This window comes from Passer domesticus, chromosome 3 (assembly GCF_036417665.1).
Source record: "Passer domesticus isolate bPasDom1 chromosome 3, bPasDom1.hap1, whole genome shotgun sequence".
Lineage (NCBI taxonomy): Eukaryota > Metazoa > Chordata > Aves > Passeriformes > Passeridae > Passer > Passer domesticus.
Window position 1 is genome coordinate 5,858,231 of NC_087476.1, and position 15,117 is coordinate 5,873,347.

Consider the following 15,117-nt stretch of genomic DNA (forward strand, 5'->3'; position numbering starts at 1 on the left):
GGCCCCAATGGAAGTGAAAGCCACCTGAAAATCCTAGACATCTTAAGAACAAACCCTGAATCCCTCACTTCTTTCACAGGAATTGTGAAGATTATGGTTTTGTCATACATTTGTTCAGTGCCTACCACAAAAGACTGATCCATAGGTGTGACCTTTATAAGACAACATAGTTCAGTCACAATAGCAGAACGTTTACAAACAGCATCATCAGTTAAGTCTTGCTGAGAATGTGTTTATTCTAGCCCCAAATAAAGTTGTCTCCAAGGCTAACTTATTCTGATATATAATTGAGAAGACTGTTCTTAAACAAATAAATATTAAAAAGTCATACTTATGACTCACAACATCACGACTTGGTAATTTTGGTTCCTGCTGGGAAAATGCTTAGCAAATATTGTCAGCAAAACGCTTCCATTTTCTTTGTGTAAGCATATTTGAAATCTGAAAAAACCAATGCTAACAATTGTGCCATCACCAAATATAGCTGCTGCCTATTTTGGGTTGGAACTTAAAGGTATTTCAACTAGAAAGCTGGTTTTGGCTGCAACTGAAAATTAAAAAAATTCAAAGCATTTTAAAAACTCACCAACTGCCTTGGTTATAACAACAACACCATAAAGGATTCTGAACAAAAAGAGCTGTGCTCTTTCTCAGCCAGCTTCTGAAAAGCAGCGCTCACATGGTATGCATGGTATTGTCCTGCATCTGGTCCTGATACACCCACACTCTTCACTGAAACCACTGCCAGACCTGAGGCTGAAATAGTCAACCCATGAAGATGCAGGGTAGCAAGGTGAAAAGATGACCAAAATTGATTAATTAAGAATACTTACAGAACAAACTGGTGGCAGGTGTTCAGTTCATTCTCACAGATACTATCAGGCCTGCCACATACAGAAATAAATAGACAATTTCTGCCTATCTCAATGAGGAGAGCTCAAAAATAACTTTTTAGTTTTTTTTTTTTTTTCCCATTGGACACCACCTTTCAAGGAAGAAGGTTGGGGGAGGGGGTGGAAAATTCCAAAACACAGAAATTTTGGCAGAGAAGATGTTAGCAACAGTTTTAGAAACCATGATCAACATGAAAAGGTTGAACGAGCTGAATAAATCACTGTAAAGTGAAAGGTGACCAACTCTTCCTTCCTCAGTATTGTGGTAAAAGACAAAAACAAATCAGAAACAAACGAGTTCAGTATTCCATGGCAGATTTCAGCTATGGCATGTATGCCACAATAGAGGCTCCCATCTTGGATTATCTGGGTGCCTGTTGGGTCTATACTCTGCCTATGTATTGTCTAAAGCCTGTTGGTGTCTTCAGATATTTACTTTTTTTCCTTTTTAAACTATTATGAATTGATAAAATACATCCTCCACATCCAAACTAATTTTACATTACATCCAGAGTCACTCATTAGTCCTACTCTGTTTACAGTCTTGTACAACACAAAGTCATTTTTTCACAGCCATCATTTCTCTAGAGAAACAAAGGAGTAACTATCCAAAAACCAAGTTCAGGCAAAATTGCCAAAAAATTTTCTTCACTAGAGATTTTGGCACAGATGAGGCAGCTGGCTGTCAGGAAGTTTTCAGTAGTACAGAATCCTGTCCCTGACTCAGACAGGAATAAGTGGATTCTTTTAGTTCCTACACCTCTTGTATTCAGTGAGTAACAAGTAACACTCACTGATAAAGGTAAGGACTTTGGTACATAATCAACTTCCCACATGGAAAAGTAGGATGGAAATCTTGCAGTGACTCAAGCTGCTGTGAGCAACGTGCTCAGGTGCACACATTTATTCAATTGGTTGTAATATCCTTGAATGAAAAAGGCATGAACAACTTTCCATTCAGTGTGGGAAAAAGCAGGTATAAATCCAAGTGTGACAGTGAACAAAGCAGTACAAGCTCACATCCCAGTTTATCTACAGGTATCTGTCAGCATGCCCAAAATCTGGCAATAACAAGTATGAATCTTGTTATCTCTAGGCTTCAGTGACAGGTTTTATTTATAAAGAAAGGGGACTTAATGCACAGTTTTTCATATCTCATTCCCAGCAAAATCAGTGATATTATAATTTTCAAAATCTGAAATAATCCAAATAATCTGCTGACACTGTTCTTGGCATGCAAAGTACATATAAAATGCTTCCAGTTTCTATTACTGAATTTGGTAACAACTCATTTTTAATTTGCAATTCCAACAAAAAAAGTCATAAAATCACAGAAGCATTTAGGTTGGAAAAGACCCAAGTTTGAGTTGAACCATTAGTTGTCAAAGTTTTTCAAAGTTTCAACCATTAGCTGAACTAAGTCAAACAAGAATAGGAATCAGTTCCACTATTTTTTTTCTTGTTGAGAATAATATTTAAATGTCTGATAGATAACTTCAGACAAGATTTAGAGCTGACAAATGTTGACTCCACAAACTAAAGTACAGGGAAAGATAAATTTTTAAAAATTAAGAATTGCACATCCTAGTTGTAAGAATACACTGATATTTTGACTAAATGAGAAAATTCAAAACCTCCACTGAATTACCTGGTAGGCTCAGTCCAGCTTCAGTGACAAAACAACTGAACTGTCAGTTTAACTAATGAGGTAAGTCATGTTTATGGCTAGTTTTTTTTACAGTCAGATGTAAAAAGTGGCTACAAGACTCTATTAATGGTCAATGCTGTAATTTGGTTTGTTCTGGTTCAAATAAATTTAAAAACTCCTAAAACAGTGTGCTGCATCTTTGGGAAAGGACTATCCCTTCAAAATTTTCACAAAGTAGCTCAGATTTCTGAAAACTGACACTTTTACAGGTAATTGCTTCCTAGTATTTCAACCCTAAGTAGAATTGAATTTAAACCACCTTAGTTTGGATGATAAATCTAGTGAGTGACTTAAGGGTAGAGGTTCTGACCTAGACATAGAAGAAGTTATCCAAATTCTTAATCCAAGAGTGATCATGCCAAGTCCTAAGTTTAAGAAGATATGAAGACAGTCACATAGTTCCTTCTACCAATAGCCTCAAGAGACCAGACCTGAGACATACTGGTGAAACTCATGACTACCCTCACGAAAAATAAGTGTGACCTTTCCATTTGGCAAAAAATAAAGACTACATACATATGTCGTTACATTAATTATATGCAAGCCTAGCAGAAGAACTTCAGTAATTTAAAATGTAACTACTCTACTAGGCAAAACCTGAACTGCAGAGGTTTAAAAGTGGCTGACACTTATTCCTTCAGTCTGAACACACTGAAAGCTTTTTGAAGTTTAAAACTCACTGCAATAAATTTTTCTCCACCCTTGATTATAATAGGTAGACTACATTTTGAATTTCTCAATTCCAGGAGTGGCAACTATATTCTTACAATCAGCACTGAAATATCCTCAACATCTTTGTTTTCAGCTCCAACAAGAAAGAAATGAGTCTTTCACCAACCACAAATAAAAACACATGAATATTACCTCTCTTATAGGATTAAAGTAGCAGCAGCTGTTCTTCATGCTTTCATCACCCCACATTTAAAGCAACAAAAGACTACCAAAATAGCAGCAACAGCTCTCATCAGCTGGAGAGGATGTTGGCTTTTCAGTGTAGGGCATGTGAACTGTTAGTGATAGAGCTACCAACACTTGTATTTAATAGTAGATGCTTATACAAGAAACATGTGGCACACATGGAAAGCCACATGGCAAGCTAACGTGTAGTAAAGGATGATAGGAAAAAAAGTCTAATTCCTACTTCATTTTTATTAAGACAACTATCTTCACTTGTGTGTGAACGGAGGAAACAGCATTGCCAACAGAAAAATCAGACATCCTTACAGATAGCAAACACATTTCACTATCACCTACTTCAATCAGACTAGAAAATCTTTATTAAAACAGATGAGAAGACAAAGGGCTCCATTTAAAACTAAATGATGTCCAGAAGTTTCTGCCCAGAGCCTCAATTTGCAATTTACAAAATAGTGTTACAACTTCACTGTTTCAAAAGGATCATGATAAATCAATTAATATCTTTCCCTAAAACCGTATGATGCTATACAGAGAAGTCTTTCTGCAGAAGAAATTAAATGCCCCTTAAACAGTTCAATCAATCTGTGTTTAAATAAGCCATTTTCAAAATTTTGGTCTATTTTCCTGGATTAATCTAAACATTAAAGAAAAATAGCTGGTGGTTTGGGCTTTTGATTTTTATCTGTCTTAAGAATTCAAAGATAAATATTACCATCGCAATCCTGGCTCCAGAAAAACACTTTACTTGATTATTCAAACACTGTGCTGCTTTTTCAAAAATAATTCTATAATTCATTAGACAGAACCCCCTAGAGTTTCATCTCTCCTTCAATAACTTGATCACTTATCTTTTCAGTCATCTGAAGCATAACAGGACACAACAGATACCGAGTTGTCACTTTAAAGTCAGCTCTGGGCACACAACTGCAGCAGTATGTGAATGTACCTGGGCAGGCAAAGCAGGAGATCCTGCCAGTGCAAACTCACAGGCAGAGCTTGTTTTAATATATTGCTTTCCAAAAGAGAGTTTCATTCTTGAAGGAATAAAACTGGCATTTAACTGGGAAACAGAGAATAGAGAAGTCTGCCAACCTCTACAGAGCTTTTCTCTTGAAGTCACCAGATATGCATCAAGCCCTGTTTAACTTATATTAAAGCTGGTTCAGCTGAGTAGATTTTCAGTTTTCACTGCATAGGGCTATTTCCTTGTAATTCCATCACAGTCGGCACAAACAGACCTAGAAGGCCCTAGTCCAGGACCAACACTATTTCTGCAACTCTCCCAACACATCCCATTCAATGACAATCAGCATTTATACCTTTACACTTTTTAAAGCAAACTTACATACAGCTAATTTTATTTGTATTAAGTGTTTCAGACCTTGACAGATGTTGATCTGTCAAAAGCAAAACTGGAATTACTGAGACTCTACATAAAGAGACAAAGTTATTTGTCTGCCTTACCAAATTATTAGATAAAATGCAGGAGAAAGATCTGATTGTAGTGAATCTGCCAACTATACACATGCACATTCAATTGGAAGTTATTAGCAGAGGAGTAAAAGGATGTTAAGAAAATGTATTTCCACAGATCACCCTCTTCCTGCCTCCTAACAAATTTATTCCTATGTTTCCTCCCAGATAGCCAAACAGACATATGAACTGGAAATCAGCAAAGTTATGCTTGTATATAAGCCTTTATATACACATGTAGAGAAAGAAATAGACAAAATTTATTTTAAAGAAAACATGATTACACCTTGTTTTCCTAAAAAAAGAGGAATACAGGGATATTTTTTTCATCCTTTCCAATACTTTATTGAGTCTCCAGGTTTGCTCAAACTCCTTACTTTAAAAAAAATTCTTTCATAGTAACCGTTAGCGCTATAGTGGCCATATAAAACATACTCTGCTTTTAACAGTAACACAAAACATTTTATCATAATTGAGAAGCACGACTGTACAATAATAATTATCCCTTCTTTTGTGCAGGTTCTCCAAAAAATTAGATAACAGACTGTTTGTGGGGGGAGGAGGGTGTTTTTTAACATTACATTGTATTTTTTCAGGGAACTATGCAGAATTATTCCACATTTTTAAATACATAATAGCAGGAGCTTTGCAGTCTAACAGAAAAAGTAGTCACAGGTACAGAGTCACATATTAAACCACATTGATACATACCTTCCATAAAGACTATGTATTTTCTCTTCTTAACTTGGCTAGTGAAAGGGACTTCCCAGAAAATCAAAATCTAATTTTATTTAGTAATTTTAGACGCTGCTTTAATATTAAAGTCTAGTCTACATTTAAAATATTTCCAGAATAATTACAGTAGCTTGGCTATATTGGAAAAAGCACTCTACTACTGTAACTGTACAGTTAAGCCAGGTAGACTATAAAATAAAAGTCCATTTCTCTCACATAGTTGTGGAGCAATGAGACCTAATGTTTGAATCTGGTAGGTTGGACCAAATGACCTCCAGACATCTCTTCCAACCTTAATTTTTCTATGATTCCATGTGATGGATTATTATTTAACTGTGCAGGAATACTGGCAAGGCATTGGGAATGAGTGTGTATGCATCCACTTAAATGAAAATCCACACAATGTAAGCAGTACAGGCTGACCCCTCAGGTTATTGATTGCCTCTGAGTAATTCAGAATATAAAAGCTACAAGATTGGTTTAGAAGGGAACTACCTTATTTGCAGAATTAACAGGGATCTTTTTTTAATACAAAAGTATTAATTACTTTAATAGGAAAAAAAAATAATTTGCCATCAAGTTCATTAGCCTTCTCCCACACTTAAAACAACTAAACACATTTATTTATACTTTGTGGAATTCAAGTTTATTCCTGTAAGCCTTTTTAAATCAGTATTTATACATCAGCTGTTCATGCTATCTTGCTGTGCTTCACCAAAAGCACAGCAAGATAACAGTACTTAGACTTGTACTTGATATGCTAAAGGCTTTAAACCCAAACAAGGAGTCAAATATAGACTGATACACAATGAAGTATTACTGTAGCTTCTAAATGGATAGTCATGCTTTATTTCAGGACCAAAATATACTCCCTCAAAATGTTTTATCCAAATGGCTCTGAATCATAATAAAAACAAAACAAAGGACATCTGCTAGCAATATACCATTGGTACAAAATTAAGCAAGTACTTAACACGCTGTCCTTTCCAGGGTCACAATGCAGTCTATTAAGGGTCTATAGATTTTCTGCTTGTTTTCAGGGGGTAAAACTGTCATGGCTGTTGCCTTTTTAAGTAAGAAAAAGGCCCACTCACAAGCAATCCTGTGCTTCTTCAGAAATACTCATTCAGTCTAGAAACGGAGGATGATTCAAAACCACAACTACTCAATTTTCTAAAGGTTGTACAAATCATGTTGGGGGAAAGGGGAGAAAAACAATCTGAGCTAAAAATAAGTAACAAAGAAACATTATCGTTCAGAGAAGGGTACATTAGGTCAGAAGCTGCTGCTTTTTAACACCAGAAAGTCCTTAGAGCTTTTTGTCCAAAAACTGAAGCAAAAGAAGCCACCAAGTCAAGAGAGCAAGTTGTTTACTCAGCATTTTCTACAAAAGCAAAAACAACTTTAATCACAAACTACATGTCCTTGGTAGTGTTTTCTTAAAACTAAAACCAGGTCATCATTAATACTTTAAAGAAACGGCCAATATTATTTTGTATAATAAATTAGCATGTTATCATTAGATTCCTTCTTGTTCTTTCTCCACCCACTTCCCACTGTCCTTACTCTAGTTTCTGCCATCCAGTTTTATCACAACTGTGAAATTATTATTTACCATTTCTAGAGTCAAGCTGCAAGAAACACTGTTCAGTTACTTCACAGTCCTGGGACTGTGGAGGGGAAGGTGGGTTCCTTCTAATCACTGCAATGACTCCATATGTCATTAAAAAAGGTCCTACAGGAACACAAGGAAAGATCAAATACTGGTCTATGGGATTTAAAATTAAACATCATATAAAGAGACATTTTATATGTAGTATATTATATAGGGGTTTTTTTACCTATCTCTTATACATGTAACAAAGTCAAATAATAGAGTACGATTAACCTGATGAAAATTAAAAGTACAATAAAGCTATTTATACATTTACATTTTAAAAAAATGGATGGTGTTATATACTCAAAAGTACTAGACTCTTATGTAGGAGGATAAATATTCCACCTATCATTATTTAGCTGGTTCATTCTAAGTCCCAGAGCCAGTGTGGGATCCAGGGATAAACTAATCACCTTCCAGACCAATTTAGGGAGAACGTCATAGTCTAAATTACTATGTTGAACTCACAATGATAGAGAAAAACAAGCACATTTCTGTAACTGCTCAGGGCTGTCAGGCACCTCCGAAGAGAAGGACACGTAACAGGGGGACAGACTTCAGCATCACTCCAGCAAAATCTGGGGAGGACAATACAGCTTTTGTTCTTTAGGAAAAAAGTAAAAAAATATATAATTAAAAAGACAAGCAGCGGCCTCCAACGCCACAGAGCTGAGAGCTGAATGAGCCAGAAATAGCTGCAAGGGGCAAGTTGCTCAGAGTCAGACACCTAGGACACGGAGCAACCAGCACTTTCCTTCTTCTAACTCTGGTCACCTATGAACATCCAAACTGTACATTTTCAATGAACTACCCAATTCACCTGGAAATAACTCTATGGGGCAGAACAACTTCAGAAGAATGAAAAAGCCAAGCACAGCTGTAATATCCACCTTGCTGCTGTTCTCTATAGATTAATAATGTCCTGTAACAATATTGGACACTACATACAATCAGCAGTGTCAAATTAAATGTGACTAAAACAAACTGATTGCAAATGATGCAAGAAGCTGCAATTTAAAGATTTCAGCAGCATCTGCCAGTTATGGTCACAGTTACAGCTAAACTGGATTTTCAGGTTCAGTCTGCTAGAACTAATGTATTACAATTTATTACACTGGGGAAATAAAAAAAGTTTTAAAATGCCGAATTTAATTATCATATTAATTTATGGCTTAATCAGTATTTGGTTACAACATATATGTCTTCACTCAAGTAGGGTAAATAGTTTCCAAATTTTATAATCTTTTACTTAGGTACTAGATGATACCTTAAAGCAACCTGTCAAAACCTGAAACCAGAAAGTTTCAGGAATCTAAGCTCAAAATCCTGGAACCATATATCTTAAAATATTTCAATTCAAAACAAAATTTCAAACACAGGAAGCTTGAGAAGCTGTATGCAACTCAGAAAAAACTGAGTAGAACTGAGCACACAGTAAACTTAGAGAAACCGTTCTCATACTTAGCAAAACTGATTTCACAAATGAACTGCAAAACTTACATTAACTTTGAACTGACAAGAGAAAAATAAAGTACTAGTAGAGCAGAAACACAAGACACACATAACCCAGACTAATGCTAAACTTCAGCTAATTCTGTTTATAGAAAAAGCTGTTACCCAGATTAATATCTCCAGTCTTCCCTCATAAAAACATCCTTCTCGTGTTTCTTCTTCAGACTGAGTACAAATGTAATTTTTAAATCAGTTGCAGAAACGTTCCTTCATAATTCTGTACAGACACTCAACAATTTCTTTGCTCTATGTGTGTGTACTACTCAATATGTTAATTAAGATACTCCATCACCTCTTGCTCTTTCATAAATAGGGACAGGATACTCTGCAAAAACAAAGAAAGAAGCAAGAGATAAAATGAGTGTTTTTCAGACTGTTTGACACTAATAAGGTCAAGTTCAGGTTGTATTTCAAGTGAACTCTGCTACTAAAAGGTAAAATGAAACTGTGCTATTACAAAAGAGGTCTAAAATAACTATACTTTAAATGCAGTGCAGCAATGTGGAAGCCTGAAAAATGAATTTTCAAATAGCTTTTTTGAAACTCGCTCCATTTCAGCTCTTACATCTTTTATTAACAGTTCTGCAAACCCTATCAGGCCTCCTCAGCAAAATCCTGTTGACCTAAGTGCTGTGCAAAGAAGAGACTCTGCCTTTAAAAGCTTAAAAATACCACATCCGCATCAGAAAAAGCTGTAGTAATTTCTCTCTAATGAATTTCCTTCCTGTATTTCATCCTACCTATAAAAGGAAAACTTAGTTCTGGCCCTAGTTTTCTATCTCATACCACTCTTGCCTCATATATTTAATGAGGTAAATAGGAAAAGCCACACATGATCTGATAACCACGTACCACATCTGCTGCCACTGCCCTTCCATCATCTTTACCCAAGAGGGAAAGTGCTCCCTGCGTGTTTGCAGGGAAGGGTTTCAGCTCAGTAGGCTAAACTGGTTATTTATTTTTAAACAGTGCAATCTCAGCACAATTCTGGGTTCAAATATGGTAAACAAGTATGGGACAGAATAGAGAAATTCTTTACAGTCCCAAATTACAGTTTGGTTAACCAAAGCACTCCCTCAGCCAAGTCATTACTGATGTTTTCTTCCACCATCATGCCAAACGAACTACCCAAAGTCAGATGATTTTACTGATCAACTTCAAAGCAAAGATGGATAAACAAACAACCAAAAGAAGCCATAAGGTATCAGTCACAGCAGGGCAGTGTAAATACCACCATACCTCATCATACAGTGTGATATAATAAATAATTACTAGAATTCAGTTTAAGCACATGCTGATTTCGTGCTAGATAAATTCTGGACTATTTTATTAAAAACAATCATCTAGACTGTCTATTCAGCACAACTTCCTAGTCTCTATAATCATTTACTTGTTTCAAGTAGAATCAAGGCCTGCATGAGCTCAGCGTTCCATGAAACCTAAGACATGTGAAAGCCAACACTCTAAAAACTCTTTTTCCTGAGGAAGAACTGAACCTGGCATGAGGTGAAACCCCATGAGGAACCTGGCATGAGGGAAATGCCAGTTCCCATACTTGTATCTGCCTCATAGGGTGAGCCAAACTGACACATTTAGAAGTAACAGAAAAATAAAAGAATAAAACAACAAAATAATCAAGGACATAGTTTAACAACTGTAAACTGGACTTGCAGCAACAAAACCCATTGTCACAAAGAGATATAAGAAAGCCATTTGTGTTTTGAAGATTAGATGACAAAATAAGATGTTTATCAAAAACCTGGTAGCCAGCTGACCGTAACAACCAGCAAGAATGGCAAAGATTTTGTACAGTATCTAGAAATCAGAGAATACATTTTAAAAGCTATCTTAGTAAATCACCTAGTGCAACCCTTTCGGTAAAATGTTCAGTGGTCCTGTAAACAGCCTGAAATGCATATTACGTATCTTTTTTTTTGTTAGCATGTAATGTGAGTAACTCGAAGTATTTGGGTGATTATGGTATTCACAACTGGATTAACACACAAACACAAACCAGTCTAGCAAAGCACAGCTCCTGAATCACAGCATTTCTTTACTGATACATGCAGTGGGGCATTTCTTCAGCACTGAGAAACAAGTTCCCTGAACTTTCTAACTGATAAGAAAACACTGTTTTACCATATGTAAGAACTATTGTTAAACAGAATTGTCATTTCTGAATATGAAAATAAATTTGGCATCAGATACTAGAAGAAATCAATGAGATCTTCCAGGGATTCAGTGGTGAACAAACAGTAATTCAAGCCAAGTCAGCAGAGGTTATCCAAATACATTGGCGGGAGGACATATCAGTTCAGAGGCCATCCTTCCTGTTATTCCATGGCACATTCAAAAATTTAGAATGATATTCCCTAATATGTTGTCATCTCAGAATGGATGAGAAATCCTAAATAAGTAAAACCCCCAAAGACAATTTATTTCATTGACAAGTTTGCAAGGTTGCAACAGGTAATAAATAGGATATTTTGTATCTTATATATATTTTATAGCTCATGCCTTATATAGGAAAAAAAATACCATGTAGCGTTTGCAAGCCTGAAATAAAAATATGTTTATTCTAGATACTCCTTGAGTGACCAGAGGTCTAGAATCACTATTTACTACCCAGTCTAAAATGGGAAATATTATTGACAATGTTACAAAACCATTCCAATGCTTTAGTAACAGAGATAATGTAAATATCCCAAGAGTCAGGGAGACAGGTTCAAAGAGTCTTAATAAAGATTTAAGAACTGGCCCCAATTCTTACTGAAAAAAAAATATTATAAATAATATATTAATTTTAAAAGGGAATATGAAGAATTTATTAGTAACTCTATTACACACTAACACAACACAGAAGTGTAACAGAGGTGAGTGTAAGCTACAAGCTGGAGGAAGATGAGTAGGAACTGCATTTGAAATACCTAAACACATGTTCACTGTCTGGAAAGACACAATCAATTAGGAGCAGTAATTTGATATCATAGCAATGCATATTATTGTTTTAATATTCCCTTCTGCAAATACAGTCAATAACCAGAAAGACATAAATCAAATTAAAACACTGCTTTCCTCAATACTTTCACCATTAAAATGTATCCTTATAACCCTATACCATCAAAAATTGATTTTTGGTATGAAGCATACCATAAGATCTAATTAAGAAACTTCAGATCACAGTAATTAAAATTTTTGTAAATACCTAAGATAGCTTTGAGAAGTCAAGGCATTTTACTGAGGGGAATTAAAAACCTCCTTGTGTAGCTGCAAATTGCTCAACGTAAGTCTTTAGACTGTCACAGGTTCCAGAAATTCACTCTGCAAGTAGCGCTTATACTAGAAAATAGATGATCTCTACCAAATTATGAATTTTAATGGCTACGGTGAAATCAGCATGGTTGTGAATCTATTGGGCAGCTGTAATTTAAATGCAACCCACCTAACATGAGCAGTTAGCTTGGAAGCAGGCGGTAGATCAGCCAAAGTTAGTAAAACACACCTCAGCAAAATGCACTAGATGTGCTGAAAACTCTTTTTTAAAATTATTAACACCTACTGCTGTACACTCTGTGGTACCATAATAAAAAATCCAAGTACAAATAAAGAACGTAGAAGTTGAAGCAAGCTCTACACAGCACCTTTTCTCTTTTAAATTAGTAAAGAGACTAATTAATACATAAACATAAAGTAATTCCAAGGGCTAAACAATTAAAAGCCAAATGTAACTACGCAGAAGGTAGTGCACTGCAAATTGACTTGTGTTTGGATGATCCGTGACAATCTGATTAAGAAGCATTCTTCTCAAAGTAATCAGCACATACAGTATCACCAATTACACAGTACTATTTAGGCATCAGATTCTTTTCTCAACAAACACAAAAAATTCTTCAAATCCAAGGACATATCTTATATATTCTTAATAGAAAACCAGAACAATTTCATTAGTAAAGTATCTATGTATACACTGAAAAACTTGTACACATTTGAGACAGCTTTTTTTGCAGTATTTTATGATTTCAAGACTCCTATATACTTCTTGCCTTCTCAAATAAATCAGAAAAACCCTTCTGAGCTTATCATAAAAACACAATTCTACAACAGGATTCAGTTCATTCCCTTACAATGCCATGGTTCAAAAATAGGTGTAGTGTATGTAACAGATGTAGCATATGAACAACCTCCTCACCTTAAGTGTGATTACTCACAAGCTTAACGTTACATGTAAATTTAAACATTCCATGGAATCAAACACTGGCTCAACACTTCCGTGCTGCAAATTACTCACTAATCAAAGATATCACCTTCAGACATGAGATATTCTTATCCAGAGATTTCCAGATCTTGCCACTGGATTAGAACAGGATTTGATATTTTCCTCCAAAAATACACTCTCTGCCTTTTAAATCCCTGAAATCCAACAGCCCATTTTTAAAAGCAACACAAACTACTACATGACATTGTAGTAGTTAGGATTAGCACTTAATGTCTCTATATGACTTATTTCTCAAAAGTTCATCTTCTTGCTGCACATGTTTTGTTGAAAAAGGCAGGGCCAGTTGAAGTTACTCTTCATATTACTCCATGAAATCTACAGCAAATAGGTGACCCTTCTCTTGACAATAAGAAATTAGGCAGAGATAGCCTCTGTTTTCTTTTCTTTAAGAAGACGTTACCTTTTTTGCACTGCATTGCTCCAGTCTTAGCTATTTCCCAGGATCTTAAGATGTCAGCAAGAATTTGTTATAAATCGCCTAAACAGGAGAATCCGTAACTTCCTAAATCACATCGTTTATAAAAAATGTCAGCTTCTGTCAGAGCAGAGAAAGTTCTTTTAAAGGCATAACTTTATTTTATGGCCCTGGCCAAAGGAAACAGTTGTCTTTTTTTTTCGGCATGGTTCATCCCTGGCACTCTATCATTTTTAAAAGTCTCCCTTTTTTTTCCACAGCAAACAATAAAAATTTAAGTTTCAATGTGCTCATTGCAGTCAAGGAATTTCCTCAGTTCCTACTAGTTTAATGAAGCTGTGAAATATGTTACTCTGGAGCACAGATGATCTGTTTGCACAGCTTTCAAAGGATAACTGCACCAGTTCTGAAGCAAAAGGAAAATATCTATTCCTTCCATTTATATGGCCAACAATAACTTCTACATTCTGACAGAATTGTGTGTACACTGGCGGGGAAGGGGAGTTTCAAAACACTTTATCAGGAAGTCCAGAATCCAATAAAATGCAGGCTCCCCAGATACTGATCCAAACTGATGTACAGGATTTGACTCTGAAGTTTTGTTTTTTAAATACAGTTATTTTTCTCAACCAAGAACAACAGTTTTATTTTTCAGAATAGATGACCGTAATAGATGTGAACGAATAGCAAACAGAATTCTCTTGAAGAAGAGAGAGCAGTAATATTATTCTATCCAAAGAGAACTCAATACAGTAGAACACTGGGTCTGTCACAAATGTACTCCTCTATATTAGAAGATTCAATGCACAAAGAAACACTCTTATTTACATTATACTGAAAAGTACTCTCAGTGGAAGGTATCTCATTATCCATCTGACAACCATCTAGTGATCTCATAAGGGCACTTAACTGAAAACAAATTGCATCTTTCACTTTTGCAAAGGGAACTCTTTGTAGAATTTAAATGGAGACAAGTAACTCCTTATGCATCTACTGCCCATGCACTAAATCAGGTGAGAAACTGTTATACAACAGTAAAGACAAACCTACAACACCTGACTAGAAGCAGCACAGCTTTTACTCTCACCACCAAATTACAAAATCATATAATATCACAGCTTGAACCTGTGTTTCTGAGAATCCAGCATTCATTTAAAAGAATAAGTAACTTATTTTTTTAACAAATTTGCTTCCTGTCTGGCAAACCCCAGTTATTTACAAGCATTCCATATCACAATTTCATCAGCAATATTATGATCTCAGCAGTTTATCTCTCTGTATTAGCACTGAAAGATGTTAATAAAAAGTATTTATTTAAAAACGCATCTATGACAACTGGAAGCTTAGCTTTCTTTGATGAGGGGCTGAGAAATACAGGACTCTAAAGACTTCTAAAGTAAATATCAAAAACACATTTCTTTACTCAGCAGCATTTACTGTCATTTCAATACAGGATGTGGGTTTTATTTACCCAAGTCATCTCTGCATGTTTTACAAATCAGAAGTAAAACAGTAACAGCTCCATCACTA

General features: G+C 35.5%; 2 protein-coding genes across 13 annotated transcripts in view; one reads left to right on the forward strand and one right to left on the reverse strand.

Annotated features, from left to right (window-relative positions):
- Nucleotides 1–15,117, reverse strand: part of SUPT3H (SPT3 homolog, SAGA and STAGA complex component) — a 255,490-nt gene that overhangs the window by 229,418 nt on the left and 10,955 nt on the right. The gene's annotated exons all lie outside the window — the stretch shown is intronic.
- Nucleotides 1–15,117, forward strand: part of RUNX2 (RUNX family transcription factor 2) — a 225,657-nt gene that overhangs the window by 22,745 nt on the left and 187,795 nt on the right. The window lies entirely within an intron of this gene.